Source organism: Tyto alba, unplaced genomic scaffold (assembly GCF_018691265.1).
Source record: "Tyto alba isolate M040663 unplaced genomic scaffold, T.alba_DEE_v4.0 Super-Scaffold_22, whole genome shotgun sequence".
Lineage (NCBI taxonomy): Eukaryota > Metazoa > Chordata > Aves > Strigiformes > Tytonidae > Tyto > Tyto alba.
This window is the reverse complement of record NW_024881296.1, coordinates 127761-144561: the sequence shown is the minus strand read 5'-3', so window position 1 is coordinate 144561 and position 16801 is coordinate 127761. Positions and strand designations below refer to the sequence as shown.

At 41.1% G+C, this 16801-nt stretch overlaps 1 protein-coding gene across 5 annotated transcripts in view; it reads right to left on the bottom strand.

Moving 5' to 3' along the window:
* COMMD1 (copper metabolism domain containing 1) overlaps positions 1-16801 on the bottom strand; it is a 69132-nt gene that overhangs the window by 18044 nt on the left and 34287 nt on the right. The window lies entirely within an intron of this gene.

Sequence of the window (16801 nt, the reverse complement as noted above, 5' to 3'; positions counted from 1 at the left end):
CACAGACCTGACAGTAATAACCGCACCTCAACTTTGCAAGTTAAAAAAAATACAAACCAAAGTCCTCTAGACCTTTTTTACACAGTGCTCCGTCAGGGTCACTTGGCTAGTTTTTAAGTCGATAGATTGAAATTATAAGGTGGCTTCGGTCGTTCCTCGACACATCAGCGCTGCCGGGAGCAGGGGGAGTGGATGCAGCTCCACCGCCACGACAGCGAGCTGCCCGCGGAGCCCACTGGCTCCAGTGTTGAAAGGAAGCTGGCAAATAGCCCCAGTCATGCCAGCGACCCGGCCACTGCCAGATGGTAAAAATAGCATGCTCCATCTTTAGAGTTATTTCTCTAACACGGACAGAAACAATAAGATATTGCCCTCAAGGTTTAGCTGAACCTGCTTAAAAGCTTGCATGATAAAGAAAAGCAAAACTTAATTGAAAAAAAAAAAAAAAATTCCTAACACCTTCCCCCATCCCAAGAACAAGAGGAATTTTTAAAAATCCCAACATAACCCAAAATTCCACCTAGAAATTAGACACTTTTAAAAACAGCGTGAGGACGGATTTTCCTTGGAGAAGGCGCATCTAAAAGTCGTATTTGCAGTGATGCTGCCAAGCGCTGTCGCAGAAGCCTCCCTTCATCGTAGACCACTCTTACTTACTCATCACTGTGGGAATCTGCTATTGTGCTGTCCGATGGCAGAAAATAAATAAAGCCTGTTAACGAAACCTCGATAAAGTCACCTCAGCATTATTATTACTATTACTTGCTTCCAAACCTACGTTTGGCAGGGCCAATCCTTGACACCTGGTGCACACAAGTCAAATGTGACTCACCAGGGCTGCCTGGTTAAAAGGTACGGGGATGTGTTCTGCTACACGTGGCTCTATGTGCAGTGCTGTCCCACACCCCTCTTCCACACAAACACCTGCGGTAGCTGCTGCCGTGGAAGGTCAAAATATACAATGAGCTACACTTGATCTTCTTGTAGACCATCGGGGTGGAAGATCTCTCCCGGCACTGAGCACTTCCTGGCTGCTCCAGGTTTGCTTCTCCCAGGAATAGCTAGTTGCTCATGCCATTCCTAGCAGGACTGGAGGGAGAGTGAGAGAGAAATGACATATGTAATTTGTGCTAAAAAAAAAAAAAAAAAAAAAAAAAAAAAAGTAATAAAAGATAATGCATAAGTTACCATGACAATGTTCTTGAAAGTAGGAAAAGATGATCGAAAAATAAGAAAAATATTGGATTTGAGCTTATTTTTTCTTCTTCAAAAATCAGGGTAATACCACATTGAACCGGATGATTCATGCTAAGTGGAAATATTTCAGGTCAGATGTTTATGAGAGCAATTTTTTTTTTTTTTTGCTGCTTAGATTCTCAGATTAGGAACACCTGATAAGTGGTAAAGAAAAAAAGAACCCGGGCTACCACAAACCAATGCAAGGTGAAAGAAGTATGAGATGCTGCACTGAATCTTTTATCACACTGCATCAATCATGATCCCACTGCAAACTTTAGAAGTTATTTTTAGATTCATTAATATTCTGCAAGATACACTGGGGCATAAGATACTGACAGCAAAGTCTAGATAATTTCAGAAAAATTGGAATGGATGGCAAAGCATTAATTTCATATAACCACATTTCTGACAATACTAAATTCATTATTTTTAATTCAGTTCACAGCTATTTTTGCAACAAACCTATATTCATGGCATTCAAAACTCAAAGGTAAAGTGCAATTCATTTCCATAATACTGTATAAAATAAAGCACAAACATTTGTACCTGAAAGTGCCTTCCAATACTTCTCCATTATTTTGGTATTACATGAACCAAGAATCTCTTAAGCAAATGATTATTACATCCCCATGGAAAAAAAGTTAACCCACTTGCAGATTTTTTAATACTTTTAATGTAATGTCAAGCCTGTAGTATCACAGATTAAATAGATAAAGGATTGTAGAAATTGGAATAATTTCAGAAGCATATGACTAGGTCTCTCATGCTGCACAGCAAGTGTGATGTCATTGCTTCTATGTTACCAACCTACCTGAAAGCAGTCTACCTACTATGTTATACCTTACATCAAAAATGAGTATTTGTGGATGCAGAGATGCACATGCTTTAACCTGCTGGTCTTTGTGTCTTTTGGAAGCACAGGTTTCTTTTCAGAAAGTGTTCCCGGAAAAAAAAAAAAAAAACAAACAAAAACCACAAACAAAAAACCCCAAACAAACCATCTTTTAATCAGTATAACTAGTCAGGGGGAAGTGCACACTGTAGTCCTTACACGTTTCACACCAAAGAATTAACAAGGAGAAAAAAAAAAAAAAAAACACAAAAAGACAGTTTAACATTTTTATGCAAGCTTTATATAGTTCTACATGGCTATGATGTTTTCAAACTGGTGATATTAACCTGCATTGGTTTCTGTAAGCCTTTCAACTTCCTCTCTTTTTGAATTAAAAAAAAAAAAAATCACTTTAATTTGTACCTGTTTCCTTTTTCTGAACTGCTTTAACCTTATGTATTCCCCGTATCTTGCCCAGAGAGCAGCATCCTGCTCTGTGTGGTCCCCCTACACAAACTCTGTATTACAGGGGTTTCTTACTCATGCTTCCACTTAAAAATATTACACCACAATGCATGAACACAGAGGCTCACAATGAACAAATGGTGGATGCCTAACATGAGTAATTACTCTGCGTTTGTGATTAGTGATCTCCTATTTCTTTTCATTATCGAAAGAGTGCTCTGTCATAACCGCTGTGTTCCAGATGCTGCTAGGACACTGCTCGTTCATTACGGATGTTGATTAGCCCGAATGCTCAGCTGTTTTGGAGAATGTCTCTCCTACGAGGGCAAAACACATTCAACTACCCTGAATGCTGAGCCACTTCATACGACAGCTTGCTGTGGCCAGGAAGGAAAGGTTATAAAAGCCACAGTTCTGCTGGTAACAACACAATTCAGAAAAAAAAAGACCTGGTTATGTTGGCAAAATGCAAATTTCATTCTTATTTACCGATGACTCTTTGCAAGATCATACCTGTAACTTTTTACGTGGGCTCATCTGACTGATTGCCACTTGCTCAGCTTGCTTATCTGGTTCCTCCAACACCCTTTTACAATGTCTTCATGTAGGTGAGACTCAAGTTACCCCATAAGGTCCCTTTCCAAATCTGTTGTGGTTACTGGCCACCACAGGAGGTTAACAGAATAGAAAACCCTTTATGGCTCTCCCTCGCTGAAGAGTGGCATATGTTTAAGTGTATATAGCACACATAGTTTTCTGACCTCCTGTTTGTCCACTGTTTGAGTCACTAATTGTAAAATTGTGAATTCGACGGGGAATTCCCAGTGATTTCTCCAACCCCGTAGTCCACCAGTTTCACAAATGAGGAATGATTGGAACACGTTAATAATAATTGTTTAAAAATAGCCTGGTTTGTCCTCCCAAGTCCCACATGCCAATGCTGAGCACCAATGCTAAGGTTGCAAAGTCAGTCATCCCCATGAAGATGCATGGGTTTCATTTCAGCACTTGGTAAACAGGCAAAGAGATGCAGAACCTAAAATCCCTTTGGTGTATCCACAGTTTGACATATTTTCCTCATTCTTCAAAAAACTGCCATGTTTTCCAACAGTGGTCCATACCTTTTCAACACAGCTCTGACCACCTGTGGTTGTAAGCGTGTGGCTCTTTTCAGATTTATCCCCATCTGTGCCGGGCATCCAGAAAATGGGGAACATCTCGATGGGAAACGACTGAAATGCTCAGCCGTGGCCAGCTTCACCAAGGGCTACACCAAAGGCTACAACCAAGAGCTTCACCAAGGGCTTCACCAGGTTTTTGTGGACTCAAATAAGTTGGGAGGTTGAGTTTCAACTGTCTTACACACAAGGTTGTCTCTTACCTTCTGGCAAGACCCTGTGTCCGACCCTTGGGTAGCCTGTTCATCAGCCCAAACCCAGAGCTGGGCACCTACAGCAGTGCCCAGAGCATCCAGAAGCTGCATTTCCACTCTGGAACGTGCTCGATTCAGGCAAAATCCTATAGGAACTGACCTGCTGGACAAAATCTCTATCAAGGATGCACAAATAAGATTTTCAGAGGCTTCTAAATTTTTTAAGGCAATGTTTTCTTTTTTTGTAAGGGCACCAAGAGGCACCTTCCCGACCTTGCTGTAAACCTTGATCTTACTATTTACAAATTTTTTTTTCCCACAAAGAGTTATGGCATTTCCTATCCAAAAACATATTCAAGGAGAAGCCCCCAGAACATTTTCCTCTCCCAGTCTTGATTTTGGAGATGGACAAACCAGTTTGGGGAAGGATTCAGCCTGACACGGGAAATACTAACCATGTAAGTTCATCAAAGCCAGAGGCCACTAAATTTAGGGAATGAGTAATTCTAACTAATGGCAGCACCATCACCATTGCCTTCTTTAGATAGGAATGGAGTTGCGGCAAGAGAACGAAGTCTTACGATCTCACTCCTAGTGCAGGAATGAAAAGTAAGACATCTCTTTATTAAAACTGATTTCTAAAAAATAATGCAAGAAGAACCACCCCCAACTCCTCTCTGCCCCTATGGATAGTATTTTGACGTAGAATGCACATCAAGACTGTTTTCAGTTGAATTGCAGCATCTTTGAAAGTGTAGCTGAGCTCAAGATCTCTTCCAAACCCGAAAACAAGAAGCGTGGGATGTTTAATCTTTAACAGGGGCATTATTCTCCTGCTGCTTGACTGGCTTGAAGTAAATAAGTGTAACAGCATGCAAAATAAATAATTTCACCTGCTTAGTCCGCTGACACTTTCTTGGTGACACTGGTATGCAACTCTGGTTGGCTCTTGAGCCCAGTTGTTACGTAGAAGAAGGTGTAATCAAGTAGAGAGTTAAAATCACCAATTAAGAAATGCATCTGCTTTCTAATTGTTCTTTGCACAAACTTTGTTTCCATTAGGCAAGCTTAAAAGACCTCTGTGCAGACGGGTTGCAGAGATTTATATCATTTTGTGTACGTGTTAGGGAGAAAGCCCTGCTCTTCCCCTGTCCTACAGACATGGCCATTTCCTCCTTACAGCAAGAAGAAAGAGGCAATACAAGTCTAGAGAGCTGGGACTCTTCAAGGTTGAGGCTTATTAAGGGAGAATTTAGGGAGAATTTATTTAGGGGCTTGTGGTCAATTTTTTGAAACCATAGAATCATAGAATGGTTTTGGTTGGAAAGGACATTTACAGGTCATCTAGTCCAACCCCCCCCTGCAATCAGCAAGGACATCTTCAAATAGATCAGGTTGCTCAGAGCCCCGTCCAACCTGACCCTGAATGTTTCCAGGGATGGGGCATCCACCACCTCTCTGGGCAACCTGGTCCAGTGTTTTACCACCCTCATCGTAAAGAATTTCTTCCTTATATCTAGTCTGAAACTACCCTCACAGACCAGTCATCACTGCTCTACCCCCTATCTGGGAGATGGTACATAAAAGCTTTATGTGGAATCATGTTAATTCTGTAACAAACATGGTTGCCAGTCCCCAATCACCCTAAAAGTGTAAATTAGACTGAAAGTTTCATATTCTTTTTCCTCCTTTAGAACAAATGCAATTCCAGTGTCTGTCATAGGATGAAATATTAGGGAAAGAGAGGCTGAAATATTATGTTTAACATTTGCATATATATCCTTCTCCATGTGAATGCCCTAGTGCATACCTTCAGATACCTGGCTGGTCTTAAGAGGTTTTAAAAGAAAAAAAAAAATACAGTGATACCTGCAAGTTTCACCAGACTGTACAGAGAGGCATACAAAGACAGCATTAAAAAAGGCAATTAATTAAATTACCTTTCTATCACTGTGAGATTTGACTCAACATATATATTTAAAAACTAAGGGAAATTATTATATTTCTGGCAGGGTATCAGGTTCTCATCTTAATCACATTTTTCTCCAGCTCCCCCCATCACTGGTAGTCCTTCCACTGCTGGTGTTCACAAGGGTACCAGAGACTAAAGAGCTCTATCATCATTTATTTGAAACTCTGTTGTGTCAGCTCTTAACTAGCAAAGAGTCTCTCAGTGGAACCACTGCAAGGTGATGTACTTTCCATTGAAAGTCCCCTGCAGGGCACCTCAAAGGGTAAATGTCCTTCCTCACTTATGATCATTGCCTTCCTCTGCTGATCTGCATTTTTCTATTTCTATCTTGTTTGACAGCTATACTTGTTTTCTTGCACCGTATTTAGTTTGGTTTGTGTTTACAAGCCTGCTCACAGAGCTGAAATATCAGTCTACAGCTTTTGCTATACATGCTTAACCTCCAAATATGTAGGCTTTTCTCTGTTTTTCCAGTCTTGTAGCATATAATTGCAGCATGAAATTGGTCTAAGAGAGCCCTTACTGGAAGGATCTTCTGCTTTTACCCCAAATTTGGCTTTTCTAGTGAGAATATTAATCAGCCCTGGAATTCATATTAATTTCATTTTAACCTCCCTATTATCTAACATGAGAGGTCATTCAGCATTGTGAAAAAGTTAAAATCAAGCTCAGTCAGCATCTTAAAAAAAACCCTTTTCAGAATCAAGTTGCAACTACTTTGTGATATTACTTACCATTTTGTTAAGTGTATCGGTAACTACCCATCAAACCCTCCATGACACTAGAGCATGTTTTTGTAACAGGGTATTGCTAAGCCTGGAGTTTGCAGACTGAGCATTTAGTTAACTCCCAATTACATAAAGAAATTTCTGTGCTTTTAACTGTTTATTTAATCAAATCAGCGTCAACCATGTTCTTCTCTGTTACTGCAATATTTAATGGCAAGAAAACAGGAATGAGCTGTGGGGTTAAGAATTACTTCTATACCAACTACGTAGACACAGTTTAATTAATCTGCATTTAAACATAATCTCACAGTCAAAGAATACAGTCAAAACCTGAGCAGAGAATGCCTGACCTTTAGGAGGCTGCGTGACTTGGGATCCTGGCATATTCTGGCTGAGAGCACTATCAGCTTGCAGGCTTAATAACTCGGTTAGTATCCCCAAAACAGATCTCTTTTGCTCCCTCGCAGCTCTTTAATGTTTTAGTTTATCTGTTATATAAAGGATTAAAGTGTCCATTAATGTTCTGCCTAAAAGTATTACACCAAAAATAAAAACTGAGTGGAAATTAATACTCTAAGACAGTTCAAGTGGCCTTATTTTCCAGGACAGCAGGCAATGCTGGCTCCTGTTGATGGCAATGGCTAGATCTTGGCTTTTCAACTCCAATCTGTCTTCAGCCAAAACCACACCTGGTTTGGTCAAAGAAGACACCAAAGATTAAAATTACTCTGAACCAGCATTTTGGAATAAGACATATTTAAAACCTTCTTTTCTGCTCCTTTCTGTGTACTTGCCCTATCGTCTAAAAGGCACCTGGATTGCCTGAAACGGAGGAGCAGATGAGGGGATTTCAGAGAGTGTTGCTGAAATACTTCAACACGCAGATCCGAACAAAAAGTACAATGGTGTTTATTTTAGTTGCTGCAAGTTTTGCAAGTGGTTTGTAAAGGCCATGCAAATCCTCTGCTGGTTTGCATCTCTGAATAGTGACAGGCAATGCCCTCAAAAAGTCCCACATTCAAAAAGCCCCAATATTCTTGCACCTAAGTTCTTAGATCAGCATGCCCCGGCTGCAGCAAATATGTTTGTGCCCACAAAATTGAATTTTTCATAAAGTAATTTTTCAAGGACATCTGTTTATGCACATCTATCCTGGGTGTGTTTATAGCATCACAGCGATGCCAGGCATCCACTTGCTCCAGGGTATTTTACCACCTAAAGGAGGAAGAGCACAAAGCCTGACAAAACAGATCCTCAAAGGCACAGGCACCACCAGCAGCATCCCCATCTTGTTACAAAAACATTAACCCTGTGTCCCTCACACACTGGTGCATCACGCCAATCCTGAATCACCCACAAGTATGCCTTTAACTGGAGAGTGACAAGCTACTCTCATTTGGGCAGAAGGGCTCATCTAAAAATACGAAAACAGCGTACCAAAGGCTTGAAAATATGCCTGCAGTTCAGCACACACTCAGCTGGGTTTTCCTTCTTAAAATATATAACAAGACAATGTGGTCAGGACAAACAGGCTCTTTTTTGCTGCTTTTATGGCATTTATCTCTACCCTTTCCATTGATCTGAAAATAGAATTTATGGGGACAAAAGGGACTACTCAGAGTTACGTCGCCACTGCAAACACATATTCTCAGCAGGACCAAAATAACTACACTTGTTTCTTTTTAGTAATCCCACTGTATGAACTTACAAGGGGAAAAAAGCCAAATTGGAAAAAAACCTTGTTTATTCCCTTTTTTAATATTCTTTTCTCATTTCTTTTAGAACGCAAACTGCTGTCTTTCAATTTGCCATGAGAAACTTCTCATGGAAAGGAGGGCAGCCATGTATTCTTAGTCCAGCCTGTTTTACAGCCCCTCCAACACTGCTGCTATTGCTGTCCCAAAGCCTTGGGACAGGCACCGGACTCGGGTTTATCAGCGAAACAGCAGCTCTTGCTGAGTGTGGTGCAAAGCCCACTAAAGATAGTGGGAATCTCTGCACTGACTTCAGTGACCTTTGGATCAAATGCACTAAAATAACAGTGTTATGTGCTGGCAGGGAGACACCAGAGGAATATAGCTCTCTGCTGAAAAGAATGGAGAAGCTACAGATTTGCATTTTCCCTCTTTTTTTTTTTTTTTTTTAACCACAGAGTATGTCCTTGCTAATATTTGCTTATTTGCTGCATGATACGTAACTATTTTTTTTTTTTCCCTCCAGCCTCTTTCCTTGTGTAAGAGGAAAAGCAAAGGCTCACAATGAAAGCTGAACCTGTAGGTGCAACCCTGCAAAGAGATTAACGTGGGAGGACACTTACACCTGTGCAGAATCCCACTGAAGTCAAGGGGCCCTAGGTTCTGCCCACACAGCTTTCTTTGCCTCAGCTAATATTACAACTATGTTTTATTCAAGCTGTAATTTCAAAATTCACCCTCAAAATTAATACAGGCAACAGAACATGAACTCAGCATTACAGTCAATGCACCGCACCTGGATTCATCCATTTAAAAGTCAGGACAGATCAGGACACCAGTTCCCAACATGATCCCCAAAACAGCCTTGCCATGAAGACTGTTTTAATGCAATGCACAGCACTTCATAGTCTTCTTGACAGGCATCATGTTGAACTGTATCTTTTTTCGGAAAGAGAAAAGATTCAAAGAAAAGTTATCTAATTTTGGTTGACCTCTTGTTCTCAATTCAAGGGCAAGTGGTACTGAAGTAGAAATCATTTCCATAACTGAATTGCAGAGCAGTCATTTAGCAATTAATAAGTGATCTGCTCTGCGTATGAAAACTGAATATGAAAATAAGCATGTGAGAATTGGAGATACCTCTGCACAAAGAAAGGCTGCAGCTCCTCCATGTCAGATACTTAATTGGTTACCTCATTCTTTTTCTCCCTATGAATAAGGGGAGGAGAGGCGATGAAACATAAAAGAACTTAACCACTTCTCCCAAGGAAGATGGAGATGATGTGAACAGGTCATTTAGTTTTCTCTGTCTTTGAAGCTGAGAAGTCTCTTTTTTTTTTTTTTTTTTTTTTTTTTTAAATCTCCACAACAGCAACCTTTCTTTTTCAGCCTGCATCCACGGTTTGGACATCAGCATTTAGCAGAAAGGACAAATTTCTAATAGGTAGTATACCTGGAATGCCACAGCCCTGTTCTCCTGCATCAACAAAATGTAAGATTCGTGTCCAGCTCCCCTTGGCAGGTGTAAGGTCATTGCTCCTGCTTTAGGACTGTGAGAAACAGGACGTGTTTCACCACATTGCTGTTCCTGCAATCAGACTAAACGTGTCCTCCTGGGAGACCAGCCTAAGCCCCAAGGACCTTGCCTCGTGGACCTTGTGCTGGCCTGGCACAGCATGGCTGGGAGGGTGCAGTGACACCACCCCATGTCTTCTCACTGCAGCTCTTGATTGCAAGAAGAATGATCAAGTCATGCAGCAGCTCTCAGATAAAAGAAAAATTAATTGTGCTGTGATTTAAGGCAGGGAGATGGGAGAGCAGCTTTGTAAAACTCAAAGCCACCCCTCCCTTAAGGAAGCAGGGAACAGGAGGAGGTCGTGCAATACCAAATGCTGTCGCCTGGTTTTAGACAGCTGTCCTGAAGTAGAAGTATAATAAAATTTGTGAGTGGGCCCATGACCTTAAAATGCATCTGTCTCTTCTTTCAAACATCAAAGCACTACACCTTTTTAACCCTTGCAAGCCTAGGGGTTTGTACCGATGGCTGATTTTTCTGCTGCACTTTTGGCCAAGATACTAAAAAAGCCAGGGCTAACTGTGCACCATAGTAATAAAAGCATTTGCTTCTGGTTTAAATATCTTCTTGCTTTTCAATTCCCCTACTTAATGTCCTACCAAAGGGCTGGGAGACAGTGCGGATTGCATGGAAAGATTTGGACTAGATTGCTGACTACTAAGGTGAAAAGGGGCCTGCATATAAATGAAGAAACGGCAGTGAGAACAGGGAATGTCTGCCTCCCCTCCCTGCCCGTAGGATTTTCACATCTCTCCTCACCCTGCTAATGCCTATTATATCTTTCTATGTCTGTTATGTCTTTCTTCAAGGTTAGGAGACAAGAGCTAGCAGCACAGACTTCGCAGCAGCAGTAAATAATTACATTTTCAGGTTTATTTCCTCCCATTCTTTAAGCTTGCTTTTATCTGAACTGCTGCTGAATACCGAACACAGATTTCCACTGACCATCCAACACTTGCATCCCTGGCTTTCCCTTCTTTTGCAAGCCTTTAGAGCACACGCAGAGCTCAGAGAGGTTTACAAAATCCAAATGACTCCTTCTCTGAAGCATCATTCCGCCTCACCCCCCCAGAGATTTTTTTTTTTTTTAAATCATGTTGGCTATATTAATTAGCAAAGCTGGGTTCAACCCACGTTAACTGTTGTTTGTATCTACCACAAAACTGTAGCGATTAATTTCTTGCAGCCTGCCAAACCGTTTGCTGGGAGAGCACAGGCCGGTGCATCGGCGACGCTGCAGACGAAGAGAGAGATGCACTGGCAAGGCTGCACCGCGAACACTGGCATCAGCTTCCCTGCATTATGCTTGATGCAAAGCCAAAAGCGGCGTTTCATTTTCAGGAGGACTGAATTTGCTCATAAATTGAAAACCGAGTTTGATAAATAGCTAAAAAGTTCTAAGAAAAATGGACACGGTGGCATGCTGGGCTTATTGAATTCATTCTGCTCCACTGTAGGCTTGGTAATGTACTGCTGGATGTTATAAAATGTGCCTTAATTTCCCTGGATAAAAGTATCATCCTGAGAAAAAGCATGCTGGGGAGCAGCTTTACATTTGGAGTGGCCTTTCTCCCCACGAGCCCAATTAATAGTTTCGGAAACAAGTTGTAGACACGTAAAGAAAATTTTACTACAGTGATATTTTCTAAAATATCAGCCTGGGTTATAAAAAGGGTGTTCGTGCTATAGAGCTCCTAAAATAACCAGGGAGTGAAGATGGCATTTTTGACCTCCACCGATTGATTCTCCAATAAACAAGCTCTTGATAATAACTCAGCATTACCATTTAATGGGTTTGTGCTACTTCTGTATGCACTCGTCTAACAAAGGGCTGTAATTAAATGCCGAAAAAATACCTTATCTTAACATTACAGACCTCAGCTTTTCATTTCAAACCAATGCAGTGGCAGCGATAGGTTTTTGTCTGTTTTTTTGTTGTTGTTGTGGTAGCAGCAGAGCAGGGGAGGACACTGGGCACAGCAAGCATCCCCTGCACCAACGAAGTAATAACAAAAGAGTAACTTCCAAAAAAGTAACTTCCACTATAACTTTTAACAAAGCCAGTCAGTTACACGAAGAAATCAAATACATCTTTGGTGCAAAACAACACCCCCTTGCTGAAAAATATCCTAGAGATGCTTTCCAGAATAATCTCTTCTAATGTGCTATTGAATCCTGTGCTACTGTAAAGGGGTTGATACAGTTTTCTGGTCACTGCTGAATTTTAAACAATAAAATGGGCACAGATAACACTAGACTTGGCTTTTTCTTTTTTAAACTCATTCGGCTTATCACACTGCTCTTCTCAATATATTTTCACAACATATTGCAAAAGGTGAAGGGGAGAAAGGCTGCACAAACCATTCAATGGTTGCCTTTGAAGGTGGGTATACTGGTTTGGCTGTCTTGATATACAGAAATATATATTTCTATATTTCTTTATATGTTATCTCACCAGACCTGAGGAAATTCTGATACAGCAGTTTTGGATATTGTGAAAGAAAACCCAATGTCACTAAACTAAAAAGAAAAGGTTCAGAGATATGTGAACTCTTTGGGAGCACTAACAGCAAAGTGTCTGCAATACCTGGCAAAACTCTGCCTAACATTTTTTCCCCCTGCCAAGAAGAGTTGTCTTTCACTGAACTGTATCAAACCGTATCCTTGACTTTCCTAACTTTCCCGGTAACACCAGGCAATCTTATGCAATTTTTTGACCTTACAACAGACATGGACAACACTGAGGTTGAAACCAGGCAAATTTGAGAGATGCCTGCAGAATTATACCTGATGATGACCACTCCTACACATTTCACCCAAGCACTTTGGACACTGAATTCTCAGGCAGTCCTGTGTTACATCTCAAATGCACCCCCCCTGTCATGGTTCACTACCTCTTTTTGACCCAGACGGTTAGTCCGTATATTGGGGTCTCTCATGAGCGAAGGCTGATGTAGACAGAGAAATGTGTGCCTGTGCATATACACACCTTGTATACATGCACCCACAAACGTACACCTGCAGGCACTGAGTTTTGTTCAGAAAGATGCGACAGGGAATCAACCACCAGGACAATGTTTCTTTGCCACCACGTCCAATCTTCCTTCCAGTCAATGCTCCCTGCAAAAATAAAAAGCTCTTCTCCATTCCCATCACATAACTACCCCAAAACTTTGGGAAAACCATGCCAAAGGTCCTGCTTTTGATGTGATAACCTCTCTGCATCAAGCTTTGTCATCCTTATGATCTCTGACTAGCTTTTGTGTGTGCTCTTTGGGGCAGGTGGCTTTCTCCAAAAGGAGCTGATGATCATAGCCAGTCTCTTACCGCCGGCCTTCAGAGCATCACGGGCACTGGGAAGTACACATGGTGGCCAACACAGTGGGAAGGTCTTGACCAAAAGCTTAACTGGCACCTGGGAAAGCACATTTTGGATGAGGGGCTAAGAGCATGAAGGTGTTCATGTAGGGCAGCCATTGCCCCACTGCATGGGGAGCTGGGCCTGGGAGAGTACAGTCACACTTGGGCTGGAAAGACTCAATGGTCAATCCTTAGCTGCAACTTCATGGATGTATTTGAAGTTCAGTCAGTGCAAGGCCATACATGACTTCTCCTCAAGAGAAAAACCAAGTAGGGATGAGAACAGAACTGTCTGCACATAACTTGAGACAAGTGATGAAGGACTCCCCTTGTTGGAAACTTCTCCCACATGGTAGCCTGGGTGGATAACGCACTCTCCTCCCTCCACTGCTCTCCAGCGCTGCTCTTGAAGAACATGTGCAATGAAATCCCCAAGAAAGCCAAAGTCTTACTGTTCAGGGGACTAATTTTAGTGATCCCACTAAAGATGAGCCTCAAAAACATGAGGCGGCACTTGCACTGCATCACTACAGAGGAGTTAAGGAGGAGGCAAGAGGGTCATTGCCTGCACTATAAGAACACCCCTGACAATATTTTCCATCTGGAGCAGACTGTTTCTCAAAATGGCCAGGAAACAGTAAGCAAATAAAACATCTCCACCTATTCCCACGGTACGTTACACATCCTTCGTGAACAAAATGACCAGGACTTTTTAAAATTGTGGTGAAGCATACCTTTAACTGTTACTAAAGATACGGTGAGTCATTAATGATCTGGGCGCCAGAAGACTGTGCTTTCTGAAGTCATCACTGCTCATTATTTCAAGAAAACAATTAGTCAAAATTAAAAATGAAGCCCTAGAGCTTCCAGGAACTGGATACTGTTCTTTGAATCATTCATGAACAGGATGAAGACAATAAAGGCCGTCTGGACCATCCCCTCACCCCTTTGTAATGGGTATAATAACTACAGACAATTTCATCAGGGACAATAAAAATATAAATCCTCTTCAGAAGCACCGGATAGGGAGGATGGAGGGATGGAAACACTGAAAAATGATTCTTATTTACTGATCTGGCTGCGTTAAACTCCAAGCTACATACTTTTATTTTTAAACAAGAATCTTAAGCATCTAAAAATAAAAGCCTGAGAGGAATACTTATACTGGAGAACCAAGGCAGTAAGTTCAAATGAAAAAATGTAGTGTTTAAAACTGGGATTAGACATTTTCAAGACAACACATTTAAAAGATAGCATATTAGCAGAAACAGAACTGAAGCCATTTAACTAAAAAATGAATCACCGTACTTTTCCCTGGCTATAACCCATTTATCTGATGGTAATGAGGAGCATTCACCCACTAAAATATAACTACTGCAAGAGCAAAAAGACCCTGGTACCTGGGCCTAAAGCGCTGGTAGCACCGTCTGAAGTTCCTTAGTCTCAGAATAGCTGCATCCATAAGGACAGATGCACTCTGCTCAATGAGATTTATTGCTATTAGATAAAATGGCCAGAAAAGCAGCTTTACTAATTTTTTGTCTTAGGTAACAGCTCTAATCACTGTCCTCTTAGTTGTCAGCTACAAAGGGCAACAAAGGGCAAAACCAAGTTTGTTTGTTTGTTTGTTTTTGGTTTGTTTTTTTTTTTTTTTTTTGTTGTTGTTTTTTTTTTTGTTGTTGTTGTTTTTGTTTGGTTTTTTTAGGAAAAAAGAAAAAACAAATTCTCAAACACACCATATGCTTGGAGTTTCAGTTACATCATCCCTCCCTATGCCCTCGCTGACCTGAGAGACACGCTGCCGCAGCGAGAGCTCGCTGCAGGCGCAGACACGTGCCATCAGCTGACAGCTCCAAAACAGGGGAAGCAACCAGCGCAGTTGCTCACCTGGGTCTGAATTTACTTATGGAAAGAAAAAAAATTGGTTTATTCCTCAGAGGAGGGTTGGGGAATCTGGACCGTGGCACCCAGGTGATATTCTTCCCTAAAGATACCTTTCAGTTTGCAACTTTTTGTGCTTAGGCTGTGATCTACTTTTTCCTCCTGTCACAGACACTCTCTGACATGGCTTGACTGTGTAATTCAGAGCAGGGGCTCTTTTTGGGACTCTTCACTGACAGCAGGAAACACGATTTTCTAAGTGGAAAAAACCAAATCCCCTACAAAGCTGACTTTCACACTAGTGGAATACCCTCTCCGGTCTCTATCTTACTTCATCAATATTACAAGCTTCTCTATTTTAGCTTTTCTGATTCATGTATCATCTCTCTGTCCCTGCAGAAATAAAGACCACCACTTGCCACTTTAATTACAATACCCCTTCTTTGGGACAGCCTTTGGTATATGTTTAAGGCATCTTTACTTTCAAATTACAATACAGCATTTACTCCTACCAGGGTGACTGTGTCATCACAGCAAAAAGAGCAGAATGAACCAATGTATAAGAATGGCATTTATTATTAAAAAAAAAAAAAGTTGTTTCTTCCTTTTAATCTTCCCTTGTTGCTTTCCATTAACAGTTTTGTAACTAGAGATAATTTCTTACAACATGTTTCCAACACACCTAACGCAGTGGATTTTATCCTGGAATCCTTGAACCACATTTAAGAGATGAGAGACAGTTAATGAAGAAAACTAATGTCATAGTTTTGCTTTGAAGCCACCTGCATGTGACACTTCCAAAGGGTCTAGTACCTCCAGCAAAATATTTTGGGCTCCACAGCTCAATGATCCCACAATCCAGGCACCATCCAAAGCTATATTAAGTGGAAGGGGGCTTAATACCGGCACGTGCTATACTGATTTTAAGGTCATGTCACTTCTGTCCTTAATACTGTTAATTTTTTGGGTCCATTATCCATAGACTGAGCATCTTCAAATGCATAACGGCAGACTAGTACCTCTCAAATGCAAAACCAGGGCATTTAATAGCAGCAGTATTTAAAAAGCGATCTTACAGCTACTGGTGGATCTGCTGGTTAATATTTATACCTTGGCTAAAAGCAGCTTTGAAAAGGCACTTTTTCAGCCACATACACAAATGTTAATGATTAATGTGCTTTTGCAAGAGGAGGGGAAGAGGAACAGGTGTAGCAAAAGGAAAACAACAGTGGGGAGAAAAGGGTTTTAGGCAAAAAGGGTGTAAAGGTCAAAGAACAGAGAACCGTTCTATCCTTAGAGCTAGTAAGTATAGCAGCTCACGGTACATGAGGGACAGTACAGTTTCACTTTGCGGAGGAGACAATTTGCCACTCAGTACAAAACTCCACTACAGCTGTTTTCCAACCTACCAAATTGGTCCACAGAAGAAACCATTTTTTTCAGGTGCTTTTGCTGCCTTTCATTTCATGTTTTCATAGGTGACACAACCAGTCAACACTCTTTGAAGTAAATACATAAATGTTTCTTGTTGGGAGGGAAGAAAACCCCTGCAAAACCTTTACCGTTCCTTTTACATCACTAACATCAGGCACCACAGATGTAACTGCCTAACATGCACCAAAGACTTCTGGCTGAAGAAATCAAAATGAGCATGTATTTTCTTTTTTTATTAGCGAACAAGC